Source organism: Diabrotica virgifera, chromosome 5, assembly GCF_917563875.1.
Source record: "Diabrotica virgifera virgifera chromosome 5, PGI_DIABVI_V3a".
In the NCBI taxonomy this organism is placed as follows: Eukaryota; Metazoa; Arthropoda; class Insecta; order Coleoptera; family Chrysomelidae; genus Diabrotica; species Diabrotica virgifera.
In genome coordinates this window covers 135272202-135285375 of record NC_065447.1, presented here as the reverse complement: position 1 = coordinate 135285375, position 13174 = coordinate 135272202, and the positions used below count along the sequence as shown (strand labels likewise).

Here is a 13174-nt window from a genome sequence, read left to right as displayed (position 1 = left end):
AGAGCAGAATAATATCCACAGATACGCATGAAGATACCATAAATCTGAGGGCAACTAAGGGATGCCCTCAAGGCGGTGTATTGTCACCGTCATTATGGAACATAGTTGTCGATGATCTGATTCATGGGCTAAGCGCCCAAGGAATCTGGGTCCAGGGTTTCGCAGATGATATCGTGATAGTAACTAGGGGAAAATTTCCCAGCACTGTTGCGTATCAGATGCGATATGCCCTTCACTACATAGAGAACTGGTGTCTGAAAGAGAACCTCTCCGTGAACCCTTCTAAAACTAAACTGGTAGCCTTTACAAATAAGAGGAAGCTTACTGGACTGAGTGAGCTGAAATTATTTGGAGAGGTACTGGAAAGAACCAATGAGGTTAAGTATCTAGGGGTAACCCTGGATTCGAAACTCAATTGGAATACTCATATTACCAATATAACCAATAGGGCTAAGCGACTCTTCTGGAACTGCAGACGAGTTGTAGGTAAAACCTGGGGATTGAAACCAAAGGTGATATGTTGGTTGTACACATCAGTGATACGACCGACAGTTACTTATGGGTCAGTACTCTGGTGGAGAAAGACGGCTTTGCAATCTTGTGTGACCACTCTCACCACCCTACAAAGACAAGCGCTTCTAAATATAACAGGAGCCTTGAATAGTACAGGAACGGCTTCATTAGAGGCTATCACAGGTCTCCCTCCGCTGGAATTGTATATTTCGGCGGTAGCCTTTATGACCATCCTGAGGCTCAAAGCAAACAATACTTGGAGGCCAAATTATGTATTGAATAGCCACACAAACATTACTGGGACTATACTTGAGGAATACATCTTTATGATGAACTTAGATATGATGACACCAGAACTAATCTTCACTGAGAAGATTAACACAATTATACCATCTAGAGAACAAAAAGTCCCAAACATTAATGGAGACTTAATATGGTTCACTGATGGATCTAAAACTGCCCATGGTACTGGATCAGGAGTCTTTGGGCAAACATGTAACTATAATAAATCTTACAGCCTAGGTCAACATACAACGGTGTTCCAGGCTGAAGTTTTTGCTTTGGTGGCCTGCATTGATGAAATAATTGATGAGGACCCTAAAGCTAAGAGAATCAACGTTTACACAGATAGCCAATCGGCTATTCTGGCTGTAAAGAACCCTCTCACCAAATCAAAACTGGTGAGAAACTGCAAAGCTCTCCTCAATAACCTGGCAAAAGACAACAAAGTGTCTTTAATATGGGTGCCGGGTCATGAAGGGGTGCATGGGAACGAACGAGCAGATATGTTAGCGAAACAAGGCTCGAAAAAAACTTTTGAAGGCCCAGAACCTTTCTGTGGCATCACTAAAGATGCTATGAAAAACGAGGTTCAGAAATGGCTGATAAAGAATCATCAAAATAAATGGAGAACCACTCAAGGGCAAATCCAGACTAAAAAAATAATCAAGAATATTGATAAAAAACTCTCGAACAGTTTGATGAACCTCAATAAACGAGAGATCAAAACGGTCACTGAAATGGTGACTGGACATTGTCGTTTAAGAAATCACCTATACAAACTAGGTAAGGTGAATGAACCATGGTGCAGAAAGTGCGAAATGGAAGAAGAAACTGCCATACACATACTATGCTATTGCAGTGTGCTAGATGATGTAAGGCAGAACTTCACTGGTCAAATGAGGTTTGAACCAGAAGAGATCTTAAAACTACCAATAAGAAAACTGTTGGCCTTCGTTGAGGCCACAGGACTTATTAAAGTTTAAGGAGAAGAACAGGGTTTGGTACAAAGGTCTTATGACCAAGTGCCAGAGACTAACGAGTCTCGCCTGAGTTAAGAAGAAGAAGAAGAAGAACAAACGGAGAACAACTGGGAAATCATAAAGCAAGTAATGAACAAAGCAGCAAAAGAATGTAATAAACAAGAGATTAAAAAGAGGAAGGAGTGGTTCGACATAGAGTGCCAAAAAGAAATAGAACTAAGACAATCATTAAGGATGGAAATGATCAAGAAAGAAACAACAGAGACGCATGATAGATATATAGAACAAAGACAAAAAGTAAAGAGGTTGTTGAGAGAAAAGAAGAGAAAACACTTAGATAATAAGCTAAAAGAAATAGAAGAGAACTACAGAAATAAAGAAATAAAAAACCTGTATCAAGGTGCCAGAAACGAGAAAAGAGGATACCAGCAAAAACCCATATTCGTTAAAAACAAAGCTGGAGATAATATAAGCGGCGAAGCAGAAATAGTAGAGAGATGGAAAGAGTATTTTGACGAATTACTAAATGGCAAGAATAAGCCAAACCAAAATGAATCCATACCACCGAGCAAAGAACAAATCGAGGAAATAATTAGAAATCTTAAAAACAACAAATGCCCTGGAAGCGATAACATAACAGCAGAGATGATGAAATATGGTGGAAAATTGCTGAATGATTGGATACACAAAATCATAAAAGATATATGGTTAAAAGAACGAATACCAGAGGACTGGAAGGAAGCAATTATCTGCCCATTACATAAAAAAGGCGACAAAACAGAATGCAGTAATTACAGAGGAATAGCTTTATTAAATACCGTATACAAAATCCTAGGAAAATCAATAAAAGACGAACTTGAAAAAGAAGCTGAAAATATAATAGGCGAATATCAGTGCGGATTTAGAAGAGGGAGAAGCACAACGGACCAAGTATTCGTAATCAGAGAATTACAAGCAGAAAGCTATGAACACAACCTACCAACGATAGCACTATTCATCGACTTCCAACAAGCATACGATAGAATAAAGAGGAAGAAATTAAAAGAGGCGCTTGAGGAATTGGGAGTTAGCAGAAAGCTACGTAACATGATACATCTCACTCTGAAGAATACAGAAAACAGAGTCAAAATAAACAATCAATCATCAGAAAAATTTATAGTAAACGAAGGATTAAGACAGGGCGATCCTCTGTCATCTTTACTCTTCAACTTATGCCTAGAAAAAATAATGCGAGAAGCAAAAATCAATAGAGAAGGACTCATATATCAAAGAAGACACCAAGTTTTGGCGTTTGCGGATGATGTAGTGTTACTGGCAAGAGGAAAAAAAGGCTACAGGAGATGGTACAGAGAATAGTAAAAGCAGCGAAGAAAATGGGACTATATATAAATTCAACTAAAACAAAATGTATGGAGTGGACAGATGGTCAGTTTAAGAATGGTCAAAAGTTTAAAGTAGAAGTAGAAGAAGGAACATCATACGAATTCGAAATGGTAGAAAGATTTACATACCTAGGGGCAATAATTTCACGTAAACCTATCATTAAAGAAGAAATACAAGCTACAATAATGGCAGGCAATAGAAGTGTACATGCGCTTAATGTAATGTTGAAAAGCAAGTTTCTATCAAGAAGGGCAAAAGTACAGCTATACAAAACAACTATACAGCCAATAGTAACATACTGCAGTGAGACATGGACAATGACAAAAAATGAACAAAATTTACTGGAGATCTGGGAAAGGAAAATACTAAGGAAGATATATGGAGGAAAAATAAGGGACGGTTTATGGATAAGAAGATCAAATGATGAGTTAAAGCAATTATACAACCAACCTAATATAATAGGAGTGATAAAGGCTCAGAGACTTAGATGGCGAGGTCACATTGAAAGGATGCCAAACACGAGGACTCCAAAAAAGGTGCTAAACTACACTATAACTTCAAGAAAGAGAAGAGGAAGGCCGAAAAATAGATGGAAGCAAGACGTCGAAAAAGATTTGGAAAGAATGGGGCTAGAGGGCCAAAAAAGAAAAATGAGTGACAGGAAGGAATGGAGGAAAATCACATATCAAGCCAGAGAAGAACTCAGCACATAAAGAAACGTGAAAATGAAGAAAGAAAAAAAAACAAACTTTTCAAGCCATGGGCCTCTAAGGCCTTTAGTGCTATTGTATATATATATGAAACACAATTTGGCTTCAGAAATGGACTGGGAAATGGACTGGGAACCCGGGACGCACTCTTTGCACTAAATGTGTTATTGCAGAAATGCCGAGATCAAAGGAAAGACGTCTTTGCTGTATTTATTGACTATGAGAAGGCCTTTGATCGAGTACAACATCACAAATTAATTAAAATACTAAAGGATAAAGGAGTTGATAGTCAAGATGTACGAATCATAGAAAAATTATACTGGCGTCAAACAGCGACAGCTTGCATAAATGGAAAATCAACAGAAATATGCAAAATACAAAGAGGCGTCAGACAGGGTTGTATACTGTCCCCACTGTTGTTCAATTTGTATTCAGATAGAATATTTAAGGAAGCGCTGCATAATTTGGAATGGGGTGTGAAGGTTAATGGAATTCTGATAAATACAATCAGATATGCAGACGATACAGTTATTTTAAGTGATGATATGAATGGATTACAACACCTTTTAAATGCCATTGACAGAGTGGGAAGAGATTTTGGCCTAAATATAAACTGTTCAAAAACAAAGTACATGGTATTTAGCCGTTTGGCCCATCAAGATTCACGGTTATATGTTGATGGTCATATGATTCAAAAAGTACCCAGTTTTAAATATCTTGGTTGCCATATTACTGAACAACTAGATCCAGATAAAGAGATAAAATGTAGAATCGAGGTAGCCCGCACGACATTTTTAAAAATGAGGTCATTCTTCTGTAATGATACCTTGCAACTTCAACTTCGAAAGCGCATGATTAAATGCTACATTTGGTCAGTCCTCTTGTATGGTGTCGAAGCATGGACATTAAAAATATCCACCATTAACCGTTTGGAGGCCTTTGAAATGTGGCTGCACAGACGTATTCTAAAAATACCATGGACGGCTATGCTGACAAATGTGGCAGTCCTTAAGAGAGCAAATGCTACCCGCGAGCTGCTTGATAACATCAAATATAGAAAGATGGCCTATTTTGGACACGTAGTAAGGGGAGACCGGTATAATATTCTTCAACTTATTATGATGGGTAAAATCGAAGGACGCAGAGGAATTGGTAGAAAGCAGGCCTCTTGGTTGAAGAATATCCGGGAGTGGACAGGAATAAAGAAAGCAGAACACCTATTTAGAATAGCTCGAGACAGAGACAGTTTCGCCATGTTAATCGCCAACGTCAAGGGGACTTGATAGGGCACGTTAAGAAGAAGAAGTATATATATATATATATATATATATATATATATATATATATATATATATATATATATATATATATATATAATTATTTATCAATAATTAAATAACTTGGTGACATAAATATTTTTTGTTATGAGTGTTTTGAAGATATGAAAATTTGTATGTACAAAGAGGACCGGAATAAAAAGGTAATGGTTCAAAGATTGAAATCCTGTTGTTTACAACTCTATCGCAAATGCCGGTCAAATTTGACCGGTTATACCTGGAACCACTCCTCGCAATTCAATTTTTTTCTTCGAAAATGGCACAGAAGCCGTGCTCTTTTCAACAGCGTTAACTTAATTTAATTTAATCTGATAATTTCTGAGGGGTTCTATTTGTTTATAAGCCAAAAAATTGTTTCTTTATAACATTCCTGAGACCGCTTAAATAGTCCAATTTAAATTCTGTAAAGTACGTTGAATAGTTATAGTGCTTTTTTATACGAAAATCATAGTTATTCTGGTGTATCATAATCTTTCTGGTTATTATTTCGACCGAAATTTTTTAATTAATATTTTAATTATTGCTAAACTATTGGTTAGATTGTCGCCGGTCTCCTGATATACAGAGAGGGACTAAATTATGGAATAAATTCATTTTCTCTAAAATGGACCATTTTGGAGAAAAATACCAAAACAGGTCGATTTTTATTTTTATATTAAATTTTTTTGGCGTATATGTCAAACTAGTGACGTCATCCATCCGATCGTGATGACGTAATCGATTATTTTTTTAAATAGGAATAGTAGTCGTGTGGTAGCTCATTTAAAAAGGCGTTCAATTCTCTATTCAGTATTATAAACATTATTATCATTATTTATACAGCGTGGCCAAAAAAATTTTTTTGAATTAAAATAATTGACGCAAAAAGAAGAAAGTATGTAATTTATTCAACTCAAAATACATTCTATTGCTGTCAGAAAATAAGAAAAAAATGTTTATTTGCTTAAATTTGCTTTTAGCTTTAATTAAATGTTCAAACTGCCAATAAGTAGAAGGGAGGCTGTTTGTGATTTAATTTAAGCGAAAAGAACTGTTTATTTGTGAAATATACCATTTTTTCTATTTTCTGACAGCAGTACAATGTATTTTGAGTTAAATAAATTACATACATTCTTCTTTTTGCGCCACTTAATTTAATTCATAATTTATTTTTTGGCAACCCTGTATAAATAAGGATATTAATGTTTATATTACTGAATAGAGAATTGAATGCGACCTACCACACGACCCCTATTCCCATTAAAAAAAATTATCGATTACGTCATCACGCTCAGATGGATGACGTCACTAGTATGAAATATATGCCAAAAAATTGTAATTTAAAAATAAAAATCGACCTGTTTCGGGATTTTGCTCCAAAATCGTCCATTTTAGAAAAAATGAATTTATTCCCTAATTTAGCCACTCTGTATAATCTACTATAAAAAAAATCTTACATGTCATGAGGTTATTTAATTATCGATAAATAATTACTTCCCTAAAATTTTAATTGAAAATTGCAGATTTTTTTAAACTCTGATTTTCCGAGTAAAATTTTTGTTGAAGGATATCGGAAAAAAATAACGTTGTGCAGAAATAAATTGCGGTGAATTTTTATTTGAGTGTTTTGCACACTCAGAGCACTATTTAAAAAAAAAAAGAAGATTTAGGAGTGCTAATTTGTTTCTAAATAAAATAACACACTTTCTGCGGACTTCTCATACCCCATATTACTAATATATGCAATCTTAAGATTCGATTTTAGCAATAAAATAGCTGGTAAATCAGTGGCGGCCCGTGAGGTAGTGCCATAGAGCCGTGGCACTACCTTGCTAACTATGCAGAAACATATTTTTTATCTTAAAAACATTTCAATGCCTGTTTATTTTTTTTTGTGAATATTTCTCTTTATTTTTATAAATTATATCAAATCTGGCAACTGTGTAGCGCAATGCAAATCTACCGACTCTGGCCACCCATAGCTGACCGGATAAAGGATGAAAATCATAAAAATCCCAGTGCCGAACGGCATAGTGGCTCGTGAGAAAAGAGAAAGATTGTATGAGCATCCTGTGTAAGTGACAGAGAGAGAGCGGTATTGCACTTTTAACATACGTTTAAATTGGAGTCTCCGTGCCAGGCTCGAAATCTCGAAAAGGAAGTTAGTGGATCTTAAGATACAATGTTTTAGATCTACATATTTCTAGTTTCTTTACGCGTTCGCTTGACGCTATTGTGTTTATTGTCTACTACTGTATTGTATATTTGTGTTTATACTCTACTATATTTTTTAATTTGTAATTATTAGTTAGTGCGTTGTGATCGTGGGTGTCGTAGGTATAAAAATAATATTTTGATTATTTTCTACGTTTAATTTATTTATTGACAATGAATCAAATTAGTATATTAAAAAACTCTTTTGGTGGTTTTTCGTTAGAAAAAACTACAAATTAAAGAACTCGGTCGGCCTTTACCCGATTTAAAAATTGAAAAACAAAGTGGAAATGGACAAAAACTTCGCTGTCGTAAGTTTAATAAAATTATTTATGATAAAAATAGCTGGTTGTGTGGTTGCGAACAAACTAATAAACTCTTCTGTTTTGTATGCGTTTTGTTTGGAGGTGACGAGACTTGGTCAAACAAAGGCACCGATGATCTTGTACATATATGGGAGAAATTGAAATCCCATGAAAAATCTAAAGTGCACATGAATAACGTTTTTAGCTTTTCAATGCTTGGTAAGTTAAATATAAAAACCCAATTAAATTCAGCTTATCGTGATACTCTAATTAAACATAATGAACAGGTAGATAAGAATCGATATGTCTTGAATCAAATCATAAACTGTATAAGGTTTTGTGGAGCTTTTGAGTTAGCTCTAAGAGGTCACGACGAAACGAAAAATTCAGACAACAGAGGCATATTTAAGGAGCTGGTCAATTTTAGCGCTGAATTAGACAACGACTTAAAGATTCACATTCAAAGTTCCAAATCTTTTAAAGGTAGGTACATCAAAAACAACACAAAATGAACTACTGGAGTGCATGTTAGATGTTTACCACGAGGAAATTAAGAAAGAAATTGAAAATTCTCCTTATGTTGCAGTGATTGCCGATGAAACCACAGACGTTGCTGGTGAATTTCAATTAGTTATGGTCTTTCGATATTTGTGTAAAGGACGACCAGTTGAGAGATTTTGGAGATTTTACGTGCCGGGCGGACATGATGCTAAGTCAATCGCTGAATGTATTTTAAATGTTTTAAATTCATTGTTAAAACATACTCCAAACAAATTAATCGCTCAAAGTTATGATGGCGCATCTGTTATGAGTGGTGGCTTAAATGGTGTGCAAAAAATTATTAAGGAGACATATCCTCTTGCAAATTACGTTCACTGCTATGCACACCAAATGAATTTAATTATGACAAGTGCATGTTCCATCAATAAGCAGGCTAGGATATTTTTTTCTAATTTATCTGGTTTGTGCTCATTCTTTTCAACGTCCCCTCAAAGAACAAAAATTTTGGATGAGGTGGTTAATCGCAGGTTGCCAAAATCTTCCCAAACACGTTGGAATTTTCAATCACGAAGTGTTCATACTGTTCATGAAAATAGAAAAGACCTCATTGCAGTTATAGACATTATACAAAGTACTTCACGTCATTTGTCTTCCATTAATCAAGCAAATGGTTACAAATTAAAGCTCCAGGATAAAGATTTTGTATTTTGGCTATTTATTTTTAATAAAATTATGCCTCACGTAGAAATTATTTTTCATCAATTGCAAAAAGTATGCACTGATTCTGTCAAAGTGAAAAAATATTTGGAGAATTTTGCAGCAGCAATTCAAGGTATAAGGGAGCAAATGGACGTCATTATGGATAGTATTCAAGAAGAAATAAACACGTCACAGAGACAAACCGATAATGATGAACCAATAAAAAAAAAGGCGCGAATTGAAGAGGACAGGCCCAGCAGAAAACGGGAAGCCTTAGAGATATGCGATGCAGTTTTGTTGCAAATAAAAACAAGGTTTACCTTCTCCGGACATTTAGTTGCTTCTCATTTATTTATGTCAGAGAAGTTTTCTGCCTATAAGGATAAGTTCCCCGAATCATTTCTTAATGAAACATGCACACAATTTTTATTTTTAAACAAAACTCGACTTAAAACTGAATTACAAGTATTGTATCAGCGAGACGAATTAAGTACTACCTCTGGGGCTGTTCCGTTATCTGTTTTATTAAATGATGAAGGTTTAAAATGTACATTTGAAGAAACCGTTAAACTTTTAAGTATATTAATAACCATTCCCATGTCAACATCTGAAGCAGAACGTTGTTTTTCAATGCTAAAACGAATTAAGACATTCCTCAGAAATACCATGAAGGAAGAACGACTAAGTGCTTTAGGTATGCTGTCTACAGAAAGACATTTTGTAAATGGCATTGACAATTTTAATAATAAAGTCATTGAAAACTTTGCCCCCAAAAAAGAAAGAAGGATGGACTTCACATATCGTAAACTTTAAAAGTGATATTAAATAACTTTGTGCGTGTGTGTAAATAATAGAATAGTGTTATTTTTATAATTTTCTAAATAGGCTCTAGAGACCATATCGTAACAACAAACTTCAAGTACATCAGCAGTGGTAGGAAGAATGAAACATTGACAGCATAGGATTAAAGGACGTGGTGGTCGGATGAGTGTGAGAGACGGAAGCTGATGCGTGATGACGAGCGACTGAGAATCGGGCAAAAGAAGGACATCGGGGAGAAGTCATGCCCTAACGGGCGATTCCACCCTGATGCCCTAGTATGAGAGGGGTGGGGTTTAGCTGGTCCCGGCCACATCGGAGTTACGGAGGGCAGGGAGGTCCGATTTAGGGCCAAACTGGTCGACGTGACACTGATGAGGTTTCAGCTCAGGAACCCAGCACTGTTGGAAATGTTTACCTCCGACGTCTGTTTGCAGATTCCCCACCTAGTGATGAAAAAAACAAAAAAAAAGTACATCAGCAGTAAATACTGGTGGTAAGTTGAATTTATTTTATTGCTAATTACTTAATTTACGGAACTGTTTTGATAAATTTTGGTAAATTTTTTGGCATCCCAAAAATAGTAAATATATAGATATAAGATAAAAATATCTGCGCCTATTTTTTTTTTATTTATATTTTATATCATTTTTGACCATATCGTAAAACCGCCACAAAAAATTTAGGCAGCTGCCCGGATTCTGGCACTACCTTCCTAAAGTTATACGAGCCGCCACTGTGGTAAATAACTTTTCCCAAAAAGGCATTTTTTCGATAATTTTTCCAAACTATCAACAAATGTTGCGGTGGTTGCATAGCCAATAAATCCAATAAACCGGAGCGCCAACCCGAATTCTGAGCAGTGTCAAAATGATAACGTTAATATCCCCAGTTGTAACTAATATCGAAATAAATAAGAATCGCTATAAATTGCGACCATCATGGCGGTGTCGGAATTCAATAGCGACCTCGGAATGAATTAGAATCAGGCCCCAGGTTGTTAAGCAGCTTTTAAAAATATAAAAATATACAAGGTGCTCCATTAAAAATAAAGCTGATGGACTCTACTAGACTTGCACGAATCATCCTGTACATTTAAATTTATGTTTAAAAAGTTCACATTTCTATTTAAAAATCGACGGGTTTCAGCGTTTTTTATAATTTTTTTAAACAATGAGAGAAATGATTTTACTCCATAAGTGTCTTCCACACTGTATATTAGTCATGTATTCTAATATTCAAGTAAAATAAGATTTATTTTAAGGTACTATACGAAAAAAAAAATCGCAAATGGACCAGCACGTTGTTATTGGAATACATAAAAATGGTTGTGAAGAAATAAGTAGGACTGTCTCATCGACTTCTTTTCATCTTCAACATCTTCAAGAACGAGTCAAAATGATTTTAATTTGCAGCTATCTGAAGCACTAATATGTGCAAATATTGCACTAAATAATATAAAAATTCCAAATTTAAAGAGTTTTTAGAAACATTTTGGCATCAAAATTACCTCACCTAAGTACTTTTCGAATAAATATATTGGTATATCTATCATTTATAGAGATGAATTTCATTCATCTCTATAAATTCATTAAAAAATATCATTTTTCAATTAACATTTTAATTATTGCCAAACTATTGGTTAGATTGTCGCCGGTCTCCTGATATACAGAGAGGGACTAAATTATGGAATAAATTCATTTTCTCTAAAATGGACGATTTTGGAGAAAAATACCGAAACAGGTCGACTTTTATTTTTATATTTAATTTTTTTGGCATATATGTCAAACTAGTGACGTCATCCATCCGATCGTGATGACGTAATCGATTATTTTTTTAAATAGGAATAGTGGTCGTGTGGTAGCTCATTTAAAAAGGAGTTCAGTTCTCTATTCAGTATTATAAACATTATTATCATTATTTACACAGCGTGTCAAAAAAAATTTTTTTGCATTAAAATAATTGACGCAAAAAGAAGAATGTATGTAATTTATTCAACTCAAAATACATTCTATTGCTGTCAGAAAAAAAGAAAAAAATGTTTATTTGCTTAAATTTACTTTTAGCTTTAATTAAATGTTCAAACTGCCAATAGGTAGAAGGGAGGCTGTTTGTGATTTAATTTAAGCGAAAAGAACTATTTATTTGTGAAATATACCTTTTTTTCTATTTTCTGACAGCAGTACAATGTATTTTGAGTTAAATAAATTACATACATTCTTCTTTTTGCGCCACTTAACTTAATTCATAATTTATTTTTTGGCAACCCTGTATAAATAATGATATTAATGTTTATATTACTGAATAGAGAATTGAACGCGACCTACCACACGACCCCTATTTCCATTAAAAAAATTATCGATTACGTCATCACGCGCAGATGGATGACGTCACTAGTATAAAATATATGCCAAAAAATTGTAATTTAAAAATAAAAATCGACCTGTTTCGGGATTTTGCTCCAAAATCGTCCATTTTGGAGAAAATGAATTTATTCCATAATTTAGCCACTCTCTGTTTAATCTACTATAAAAAAAATCTTACATGTCATCAGGTTAATTAATTTTGATAAATAATTACCTACCTAAAATTTTAATTGAAAATTGCAGATTTTTTTAAACTCTGATTTTCCGAGTAAAATTTTTGTTGAAGGAAATCGGAAAAAAATAACTTTGTGTGAGAACTAAATTACGGTGAATTTTTATTTGAGTGTTTTGCACACTCAGACCACTAATTAAAAAAAAAAAAGAAGATTTAGGAGTGCTAATTTGTTTCTACATAAAATAACACACTTTCGTGCGGACTTCTCATACCCCATATTACTAATATATGCAATCTTAAGATTCGATTTTAGCAATAAAATAGCTGGTAAATAACTTTTCCCAAAAATGGCATTTTTTCGATAATTTTCCCAAACTATCAACAAATGTTGCGGTGGTTGCATAGCCAATAAATCCAATAAACCGGAGCGCCAACCCAAATTCTGAGCAGTGTCAAAATGATAACGTTAATATCCCCAGTTGTAACTAATATCGAAATAAATAAGAATCGCTATAAATTGCGACCATCATGGCGGTGTCGAAATTCAATAGCGACCTCGAAATGAATTAGAATCAGGCCCCAGGTTGTTAAGCAGCTTTTAAAAATATAAAAATATACAAGGTGCTCCATTAAAAATAAAGCTGATGGACTCTACTAGACTTGCACGAATCATCCTGTACATTTAAATTTATGTTTAAAAAGTGCACTTTTCTATTTAAAAATCGACGGGTCTCAGCGTTTTTTATAATTTTTTTAAACAATGAGAGAAATGATTTTACTCCATAAGTGTCTTCCACACTGTATATTATTCATGTATTCTAATATTCAAGTAAAATGAGATTTATTTTAAGGTACTATATGAAAAAAAATCGTAAATGGACCGGCACGTTGTTATTGGAATACATAAAAAT

At 34.3% G+C, this 13174-nt stretch overlaps 1 protein-coding gene across 5 annotated transcripts in view; it reads right to left on the bottom strand.

Moving 5' to 3' along the window:
* Nucleotides 1-13174, bottom strand: part of LOC114338951 (uncharacterized) — a 296642-nt gene that overhangs the window by 266359 nt on the left and 17109 nt on the right. Inside the window, exon 1 of one of the 5 annotated variants that reach the window (XM_050650333.1) lies at nt 10141-10162. The exons of the other annotated variants lie outside the window; for them this stretch is intronic. The gene's annotated coding sequence lies outside the window, so the exon portion shown is untranslated. Of the gene's footprint in view, nt 1-10140; nt 10163-13174 lie in introns of those variants that run through there. 5 annotated transcript variants of the gene reach the window in all.